General features: G+C 41.7%; 1 non-coding gene across 1 annotated transcript; it reads right to left on the bottom strand.

The window, feature by feature from the left end:
• Window positions 1–8482: 8482 nt before the first annotated feature.
• Window positions 8483–8555, bottom strand: trnar-acg (transfer RNA arginine (anticodon ACG)). The gene has a single exon. It is a non-coding gene; the product is annotated as a tRNA-Arg (tRNA).
• Between the last annotated feature and the right edge of the window lie 1973 nt (window positions 8556–10528).

Raw genomic sequence — 10528 nt, 5'->3', positions numbered from 1 at the left:
GCTTTAAAGCCATGTTTGAATGTCAAGCTTTGAAAGCTGTGCACAAACTTGAACCCTTGAGCTAAAGAGTTATGATAAATGGACTGGTTCTGGTTCGCTGCAGGTACTTTATACAGCATGTCTCTTTGACGCATTTACACACACGCAAGCACTTCTTTGTATGTTGAACCTAACAGAGTAATAATGAGAAGTCAGTTTTCTGTAACTTTGTGTTGAACCCCGAAGCAACTCGGGGTTCAGTGTGTTGCTCAAGTACACTTTGACACACGGACAGGAGCAGCCAGGGATCAAGCCACCAATCTTCTGCTCAGTAGACCTGCTCTACCTCCTGAGCCACAGCCAGTCCCAGTTACTCCTAAATTATATCATACTTCTAAGACAAGTGTGTTGTACTGAGCAGTAAGCCTATTGTGTTCATGGTTCCACATGCAAATATTACAGAGAGAGTTTGCCCTCTTGTGGAGAAAGACAGCACTTCATTCTGCATCTGATAAGTGAAGGTGGTATGTATGCTGAACCTAACAGAGTAATAATGAAAAGTCAGTTTTCTGTAACTTTATAGTTCACATACAGTGAACAGAGAACACAGTCAAAGAGTTCTATAGATTCATACAGTGCAGATCGAGCCAAAACCCTTTAAACAGGCCTGTGTATGGGAAGAACTTTCCAAAATCACAAAATCACCCGAATCGAGTCTCTTCATTTGCCGTCTGTTTCCCAGTTGCAGCTGAAGCATGAAACCGCTCCATGTTTAGGCCCAGTCTGGCCTGAGCACTCAACTGTGCAGCTGTATCCTGATCGAGAAGGTTCAAACACAGCTGGTTCTCCTTCGCTCCACCTCCTCTTCCACCATTTCTCTCCTGTACCCCCGCCTCCCCGCATCCACATGATGCGGGGAGCACTTAGAACTCAGGCTTTCTTGCACTGGGCTGCCCAACTGTCAAACAATGGATTCTGCAGCCAGATGTATGCAGCGCTTGCTGAAAAGAACAGCTGAATTAACGCTTTCATGACTTACAAAACACTGCAGCTTTAAGTGTGTGGTGGTTAGCACTGTTGCCTCAAAGCAAGTAGGCCATGGGTTTGATTCCACTGGATGTCTTGGCCCTTTCATTGTGGAGTTTGCATGTTCCCATTGGTTACGCTGGCTTGCTCTTGCAGTCCAAAGACAGTAATGTTAGGTTTATTGCTGTTTCTCCATTGGTTGATGTGTAAATGTCAGCTTGAATAGTTGTCTGTCTCTCTGTGCTAGCCCTGGGATAGGCTCCAGCCAACTGTGACCCTGAATTGGACATGTGGAAATACACTGGAAAAATATCTAATTCTTAGTCCCTGACTGATTGTTTATGGACAGGAAATACTGTTATGTATGGAACTACAATTTGACCTTCTGGTCATAACATCCAGCTTTCTAACAGACAGCAGATGGCATCCATGTGCCAGCTCAGTGTGTTTTCATCTGCGCTCCGATCTGCCCAGGCTGCTCTTAAAAGGGCATTATAGGGACTGAATGTATATCTGATTGTGACCCTTGTCTGCCCTTTGTTTGTGGATGTCAGTAAAAAAAGGAACATTTTGGAGGTGACGCTGCGCTTTTAACTCATTCTGGGGGACTATATCCTGGAGCGTACTCAGCAAAAGCAAACACTGTTATAAAGATGATAAAATGGAATCACGCACACACAGTTAATATTTTCAAACCTACAGCAATAATTTTTTTCTAAACTTGAGGCGGTAATGACTGTAACGACAGTCTCTTCACTTCGCCACTTATTGCGTCCAGGTGTTGTCGTGGGAGCACAGGGTAGATAAGAACTGACAGCTGTCTGGGTCTGGCGGAATTATTCAGCCAATCTGGCGACCCCGCCTCCTGGACAGATGGAGAGGTTGGCAAGGTAGTGATCACATTTAGCAACGTCACACATCACTCTGGATTTGTCATCAGCCAAACTAATCCTCATCATTTTATTTCCTCCGCCCGTGCAGGTGGATTGGCAGCATTTCTAGACAATAGGATCCAAGAGAAATGAAGACTTAGACACAGGATTCAACTGAAGGCCATCTGGTTAGTGTAAAGATCAGCAACTGATGCATTGCACTGCAAAAAAACCAGCTCGTAATATAACGTCTTAGGCATTAGAATTAGCTAGTGGTCCAAGTGAGTTTTCTCTCACTTTGATGATCCAAAAACACTACACAGGAAGTTCTCTGGAAAAGCCTTACCCCGGACTGTTTGGAGGATTACTTCAAAGCAGAAGCGGCACTCACTAAATTTGGCTCATCAGAGGAACTTATTGATTTGGCCACCAAAGGCCTCATTTGTCTCCCACGTGGTGAAGTCTCAAATGACAGAGTGCTTGCATTTTACCCCTTGCGAGTGGCAGCCAACCTTAGACAGAGAGACAGAGGATTAATCAGGCCTTGCTCTCTCTGCCACCACCACTAGCTCGCCCTCGCCTCCCTGGACGCTCCAGCAGAATGGGCATCTGTTGCCAGCACTGGAAATGAGCCTTGAAAGTGTAATTAATGAGTGCAACAGTGAGATAATTATAGAGAACAAAATTATTGATCAGGCCAGCAAACTCCTGAGTCTTAAAAATGTCTGACCTGGAAAGTCTTACCTCATACTGGTGTCAGAAAATATGGTGACTGAGGTAATGTTATACAGTAGATCTATCTGGTCTTTTTTTTTTTATATCCCCCCTGTTGGATTATTAAAATGTACAAAAAGATGTCATTTTGAGAAAATTTTTTGAACTCTGACTGATTTAAGTTCATTAGGGATGGACATCTATCCTAAGCACAATGATTGCTCTTTCATTAAAGGGGGAAGTACCCCTATCACACTAAGAAAAGAGGAAAACCGATGCTGAGCACAGAACAGAAAAAAACAGACATGAAAACAGCACGAACAGGAGGAGCTAAATGGATGGGGGGTTGCAAAGCAGCGTGCACAGGCAGCAGCAGCAATTTAAGCACAGTTTAAGTAGTGTGCCTTATATCAGATTGGACCAGTGATTGCAGTGATTATGGGATAGACAATGAAAAAGACGATGCACTGATCAGGGCTTGCACCTAGATTCAACACAAGCAGGTAACTGTAAGACAACATTAAACAAGTTACTGTATCATTTTTGAGCATCGGTCTAAGCTGATGTCAATGCTAATGTTAGTTCTTAAGGTTCTTAATTTTGCTTTAATGGGGAAAAGACATTAATCCACCAGGAATAATAATTTAAAATTAATGAGAGATTATTAAATATTCAAAAAGTAGAATTTTACTGTATTAACTTGTACTGCGTATGTGAATATTAGTTAGATAGACTTTAGGTAACATTGTCAAGATTTTCATACTTCTTCTATTCACATTGAACCACTGCGCTTATATTTAAGTGATATTTCTTTCTACATTGTGTAATGTAGACTTTCCTCTCTGCTTCATTTAGTGTATATTTCAAATAGGTTATTTTTTTTATTGCTGCATCTGTTTATTTTGTTCCTTTTCATTTTTGCTGCTGTGATAATGTGAATTTCCCAATGTGGGACTAATAAAAGCTATATCATCTTACACACCATGTCAGTGTATGTGACGACAAACAGAAAGTCTCCTTCTGTGGAAAAAAATCCACGTTTAATTTCAGTCAAAGCCAAAGTAAAACAGATTTTCTCAAGTCAAGCTTACATATTTAAAAGTAATATAAGCGTATCCCTCTGTGTTTTTTTCTGGACAGCGCTTCATTGCAGATGTGCAGGGGTGGAGTAATATGAGGAAAAACCTGTAAGGGAGTAAATCAAACGCATTTTTCAGGATGTTCCCTTAAAAAGTCAAAGTTGATATGAGTAACTGTCATAAATTAACCAAACAAAACACTGTCTTCAGCGTATTATAAAAGTATTTGGCATGCATCACAACCGCGCTTTAAAGTGAGAGCAAAAATGTAACTGAAATATTGATTACAGGACCGAGAGGAAAGATGATGATATTGCCTGAAATGAGATCAAATGATTGTCTGACATAGTGCAGCAGACCTGTTAAACAGTGTGTGCTGAACAAGGGATGAGGAATGTATGTCAACTTCTCTTTCCTTTCCTTTCCTTTCCTTTCCTTTCCTTTCCTTTCCTCCTTCAACTGTGCTGTGCAGCTAATGAGGCTGCAAGCCGATGGCCAGATGAAAGATGGAAAGTGGGAGTGACAGATTTATTTTTGGTCTTGTGGAATAACAGCGAGCATGAAAAATGACGTGCCAGCTTGAATAATTAAAGAGCTTCAGAGCTCCACTGATCAACCTGTCCACAGATCAATAGACAACATTCAGACGGAGCGTGCCATATGCTCTAAAGTAGCCCGCGCCGCCACACACCTGAGAGAGGACGCCAGTGTTCTTTCTGGCGAGGATCTGTGTAGTACGAAATGCTTTAAAGACACGCAGGTTATCGCTTTTAATAGGCGAGAGCTACTGACTTACAGAGCGTAATCTTGTTTGACCAGCTGAGGTTATGAATTTTTTTGATCTAAACACAACATCAAGTATAATAAGAACAATTCTATAATGCCCTGCCTATCCTGTTCACTCAGCGGCTGATACGAAATAACCTCTTAACGTCTTTGCTCTTTTCTCAGGGCTCAATTTTTCATTCTATTTCTGTGCATTGAACATCAAATGCTTTGCAGGGCCCTTGTGTGGGATTAGAGGGCTTGTTCCTTCCTAATAGGCCCTTGACCTTCGCGGCTCCCTGACAGGGCTCTGGCATTACCCCTTTTTGCGGTAACGTCCGCTGCCAGGGCTCCCATGATGCAAATTTTATGTCACAACATCAAACAGCACGCTGATCAAAGGTCAGCCCTCCTTTGTGTAGGTGTTTGATATCAAAATTTCTATTTCATCTCCAGCTGTCAGGGGCTGTTAGAGCTGAAGAGCAAAGGATGGAGGGAAGGGAAAGTAGACCAGAAGGTAGCCAAAGCTGGAAAAAAAAAGCTCCCCCAAAGAAAACCTGGCAAACTAAGCTTGAAAAATAGGCGGCTGAGACCCGCTGGAACTTCTGATTGGTAGATGTGCATTTACAGACATGCACTTGAACATAGTTTTAACATTTTCGAATTCTTCTCTGCAGATTTTTATGCACAGGCGGGGTAATCAAATGCTACATCTGATAAAGTCGTATCCTTTTTTTTCCCTGGGTAGTTCCACTGCTTTGATTGTGTTTCCATTTCCTCACGCGCTCCTCGCAAGCCCTTTAAAATTGTCGAGGAAAGGGAAGAGGGAAGAGGGAAGTTGGAATCGATGCATCATTCCGATTAATTAAGGGCACGATTTACAGAGGCGTCTCAGAAATAAAGCGATCTGAATGTGGAATTAGGATTCACGGGAGAACAGTTGGGCCGCGCGGCATCCAGATCTGTGACATTATGCATGAAATTATGGTTAGGAAAGAAACTATCTCTGCCCGTGGTGACGACGGTGTCTTTGTACATGGATGTGCTTTATACATTTGCATGCTAATAAAAACAAGGGGGGAAAAAGTCGCACATCACACAATGATGCCACCACTGCAAACACAGCACCAAATAAAAGCACTCTGGCCATCTTCATTTGTGATCTCTCACACTGGCAGGCCACTAAATAACCCGAACACTTCAGTGAATTAGCCGGGATAAATGAAATCACATCCACACAAGCCATTGGTGGGACTTTTAGGACAGGACCAATGTGCAGCATCACCTCAACCCATGAAAATAAAACACCTGGAAGTAAATAGGATGAATAAATCTCACACTGAACGTGGAGTATTCCCATCTGAGGCCACCGTAGCAGAACTGCACACAGAGGGATAGGAGGTTGGTGTAGATGAACCCCTTTGTTGTTGTTGTCTGTTCATTATTTTGGCTTATCTAGCTTCCTCGTGCTGTTGTAACGGTGATGTTTAAGGTTTTTGTGCTATAGAATACAGACAGATAAGATAAAAACAGTGTTGTTTGTGCAGGAGAAATATTAAAAGGTTAGTTGGATGCTTTGAGGTTTTCATAGACATCAGAAAAAACCCACCTTTTAACAGCTTACATGCAACTCTTTTTTTTCTGTGTGTGCTGCATTACTGTTTCTCAGTGATAGATGGCAATGTTGCTCTTCCACAAAAAATAGGCAGCATTTGGACTTTGGATATTATCTTGGAAACGTGTGTATTCAGTAGCTGTTCAATTTAAACCTTCTAAAAAGCATTTTTAGGAGAACAATGTTATACAGACACACAAATTCAGGAGTTGTGAAGATAGGAATCGCGTGATAGGAGGGGGAAAAAGAGATGCACTGACATATAATAAATGTTTTAATTTTACACTTGAGCAGCGTGTGTGTGAAGCATTGCATTGTTGTTCAGTTCTTTTTGTGCGGATTTACCTTTTTCTGTAAAATTTCAAAAGTTTTCCGACTTAAAAAAGTTTCACCCCTCATTTCTTCTCACGGGTGCTTTTATCTATAATCTGCTTCAATGTTAATTTGCGTTTTATGATTAATATTTATACCTTGTTGCATTAATGCATGAATCTCTGCGCATGGATTATTACCAAGTGGTTGAGGTACGGTAAGGATTAAAGCCCGGGCTTCAGCTAAACTCTTAGAGCGGCTGAAATTCATGTTGAAAATCAAAGATTTTGCAATCAGTGATTTAAAAAAAAAAACTGAATAAAAAGTGACTTTTGAAAAAAAAAAAAAAGATTAAATATGAGAGACCACCTCAAACAGATTGAGAAGATGCAGAAGATGAATCAGTAGCTGCAGAAATAGATTAGCTGCACGGGGGGTAATTACTCTAACCCTGATACAAATGAAGGAGTGTGTGTGTGTGTGTGTGTGTGTGTGTGTGTGTGGGGGGGGGGGGGGGGGGGTATCCTCCAATCCATGAATGAATTGTCTTTGTTTTTAATGGAGAGGCTCCTTGTAGCCATGTGCAGGTACATTAATTGCCTGACAAGTCTAACCCTCGCCTTGTTCGTGGAAAGGCATGAGGGGCATAAAAGAAGCATAGCCGCCTTTCTTTCATTTTTTCTTTCAGGTTTTTTTTTCTTCCAAGCCTCCCCACCTGCAGAGAGACAAGGCGATAGAGAGAGAAGGAAGAGGGTGGAACAGAATTAAAATGAAACTGGAAAAGTTGGGAGATGATGGGCAGAGAAAATGGGAGAAATGGGCTGCCAGAAACATGGTTAGTTCCAAAATGAAACAAACAAAAACATAACAAGAGAAAAAAGGGCAGGTGAACAATGGGATGAAGAAGTAAAAAAAAAAAAACAACAACCAAAAAACCCAGACACGCTGCTTCCAGAGGCTGTTCAGGTGCTCCTTCTCTGCCAATCCACTAAACAGAGCTTCTTCTGGAGTCCAACACTAACTACAGCATGCCTTTCAGACATGTTTCCAACAGGGGAGAAAGAATGCAAAACATTTTCCCCGTCTGCACTGACTGTCGAGATTCCCCCCGTCATCATCCACCCTTAATCCATACAGCAGGATGAATAGGAAATGAGTGGAGTTCGCTATCAGCCACAACCTGTGGAGTGCAATCCACACCAGAGGTAATAAACTATGACATTTCCAGTCTTATTATGGCTGAGCTTCAGCTCCACCACTCCTTGCTCTGTGCTCTATCTCGGCACCTCAGGTCAGTAACTTTGACTCGCTAACCACTGTCATTAGTATTCTAGAAAGCTCCATGGCAGACATCCAGTTTCTGTGCAGGGAAAACAAAGGCTGGCGGTGTAGTTGTACTACTGCTTCTTCCAAACTGCTGAAATATGACCACGGCAGGGCTGCAGGGAGTTATTGGGATTTTTTTAGCAAGACAGGAAGTAGTTTGTTGAACAGTACATTGATTATTTTTTTTATACAGTAGCTATATTAGCTCTAAGGTAATGTAAGGTAAAGTTAAGGTAGGTCTACAGTGCAGATGCTTATAAAATAACTTGTGGTATGTCACTAATCACATCTTGTAAGTTGTAATGTGAACATTCAAAATGCCACTTACAAACTGATGTACTGATGACAACAGTCTCGCTCTGTCCCTGCCTGTCCTGCACCCACATCCTGCTTCTATGCAGTACCACAGTCCCTCTTCTGCCTTCTTATCATATCCTTTTTCTAGAAACATGAAGAAACAGTGAAGCTCTTTCTGACCTTCTCCATCAGCACAAAACAAGTGTGCTCTCCTTTTTTTTGCATGATGCCTTAATAATGCTTACTCTTTCCCATATCTGCACGGTATGGTTCCTCAACTGTATCCTCTGTAGTTTCTACAGTTCTGGAAATAACCCTTGTTATTGAAAGTTTCACTCTTCATCTATCTTTTGTCCATCACTGTTGTCAGCTTTAAGTAGCGCTCTCCACTTGTTAGCTCCTTTTAATCGCTATCCCTAACCTAAGCTAACCTCTTTCTTTCTTCATATCCTGATTATTCCACCTCCTCCTTCAAATCAAGTGTCAAAAACACACTTCGAGCCAGCCAGGAGTCGAACCTAGAATCTTCTGATCCGTAGTCAGACGCATTATCCATTGCGCCACTGGCCCTGTGAACAAACAGGTCATGCATTTAAATCAGAAACAACCTAGATTGAGACTGGTTAAAGCAAGAGTTTGTACAAGAGTTTGCTTTTAGCCTTTGACTGGCTTCTTTTCCTTCCTTAGATAGAGATTGAAATGTTACAGTATCCCTTGCAAAATGCTATCCTTTGACTGAACAACTTCTTTTTTGCATCTGAGGCCTTTATTTGTTTGCGCAAGCATCTTTTCTATGAAGTTAAGCAAAGAATAATCTTATTCTGTAAGTAAAAGGATCTGAATGTGTATTAAGCTCCTGATATGAACATAAAATCAAATTGGTTCAAATAAATTATGTGTGGAGGGAAAAGAAACACAACTCTCAGAGGCAAGAAGCTGCTAAAAGCGTTAGAAGCCTTGACTAATGCTCACAAAGTATCATGCTTGACACATGTTCATAAGGCACTGAGAGGGATTTGGCTAAATTCAAAAACAACACAGGCATAAAACAGTCACTACAGATGCTCCGTTGTAAGTAAAAAGAAAAGAAATATGGGTTCGAACTTGGCCAGAGATTTGGAGTTGTTGTACGTTCTCCCATTTGAGTGCAGAATCCCTCTGGGAGCTCTGGTTCCTCCCACCATCAATAACACCGTAGGTTAATAATCCTGTTCCGATCAAGGCACTCACTTATGTATAGCTTTATATATACTCACTCTAAGTAAATACATGGAGAGAGTTTCCTTAATGGATCAATAAAGCTTTCATTCTCTTCCTTATTATTTGTACATTTACAGACCCCCAAGCATCATGTTCTTATATACAGACATAAGAGTGTGAAGTTTTTTTAATTATCTTTTTATAGCCCAAAATAAAAGAAACTCGTCGCTGCGAGTTCTATGAGATGACACGAGTTAGCCATTAAAATATTGCCATGCGGTTGCTGGTGTTAGCAATAGTTTAATAAAAACAACCACGTGCTGACAGATATGTGCATTCTTTGGTTTTATGTTGTAGATAAAACACAGAGGGGAAGGGAAATAAATGAGCGCACAGATGGTAAACAAACTGCTACAGGTAATATACAGTGCACGGGCATAACTGTGATTTATTCCAAAGCATAAAAACACGTGTTCTTTTTAAATACTGTACGCCCTAAAAAGAACACTAGCTAACGCCGCCAGACGTATTCATCAAAAAAGAGCTTTTGGAAATAGCTCCTAGTTAAACAACCTTGCCCCTGCAGTTTAAATGGCACTGTTATGCCTTGCCCACTAATTCAGTGACTTGGCCTGCAGTCATGGGATTAAAAGAGATAAGCACTCGTGTGAATATTCCATTGCTTAGAATGGAGGCCTCCCATTTATCACCCAGTGAGACCAGTGAATAATACATGGGCTTGTCCAGCCCGTGCACAGTAAAGCAAGGGCACTTGTGGTAAAAAAGTATTGCCCTTGTCTAACCAGTTAGGCCTCCCCGAGGCTCATTCCGACAGGTCTATTTGGAACAGTCTTGTTTGACCTCTCCCTATGTCTTCCCTTGGAGCCATGCGTGTAGCCGATCAATCACTTGATAATACACACACTGCTCTGTTCATTTCTATGCATGTACACACATGCGCTTTTTCCCCCTTCCTGTCATTGGCCTTCCCAACCAGTGTGACCAGCACATTAAGGCAGTATCGCATCCACTTCCTATCAAATGTGATACGTGCAGCTCTGAAACACCAATGTCTGGTATGCATGCAAGGCAATATCAATAAAGCCCCACATCACTGCTTCAGCATGCATGGTCTTCCTCAGCGGTGTGGCATTGATCACACTAGAATGACTCTGATTGCAGTGCGCTCCTCAGTGAGGAGACGGGAGTCATGAATCCAAATGTTTCAGCAGGTGTCTGCATGTAACATTGGCGCCCAGCTGTGGTGTTTTTCCGCGTGGTTTGGACTGACATACGCATAGGTCTGAGTATTCACTGATCTTCAACTATGTGTGTGTGTGTAT

This window comes from Neolamprologus brichardi, chromosome 5 (assembly GCF_056152115.1).
Source record: "Neolamprologus brichardi isolate AB-2024 chromosome 5, ASM5615211v1, whole genome shotgun sequence".
In the NCBI taxonomy this organism is placed as follows: domain Eukaryota; kingdom Metazoa; phylum Chordata; class Actinopteri; order Cichliformes; family Cichlidae; genus Neolamprologus; species Neolamprologus brichardi.
Note: the sequence above shows the minus strand (reverse complement) of the source record. Positions and strands in the feature narration are given on the sequence as shown.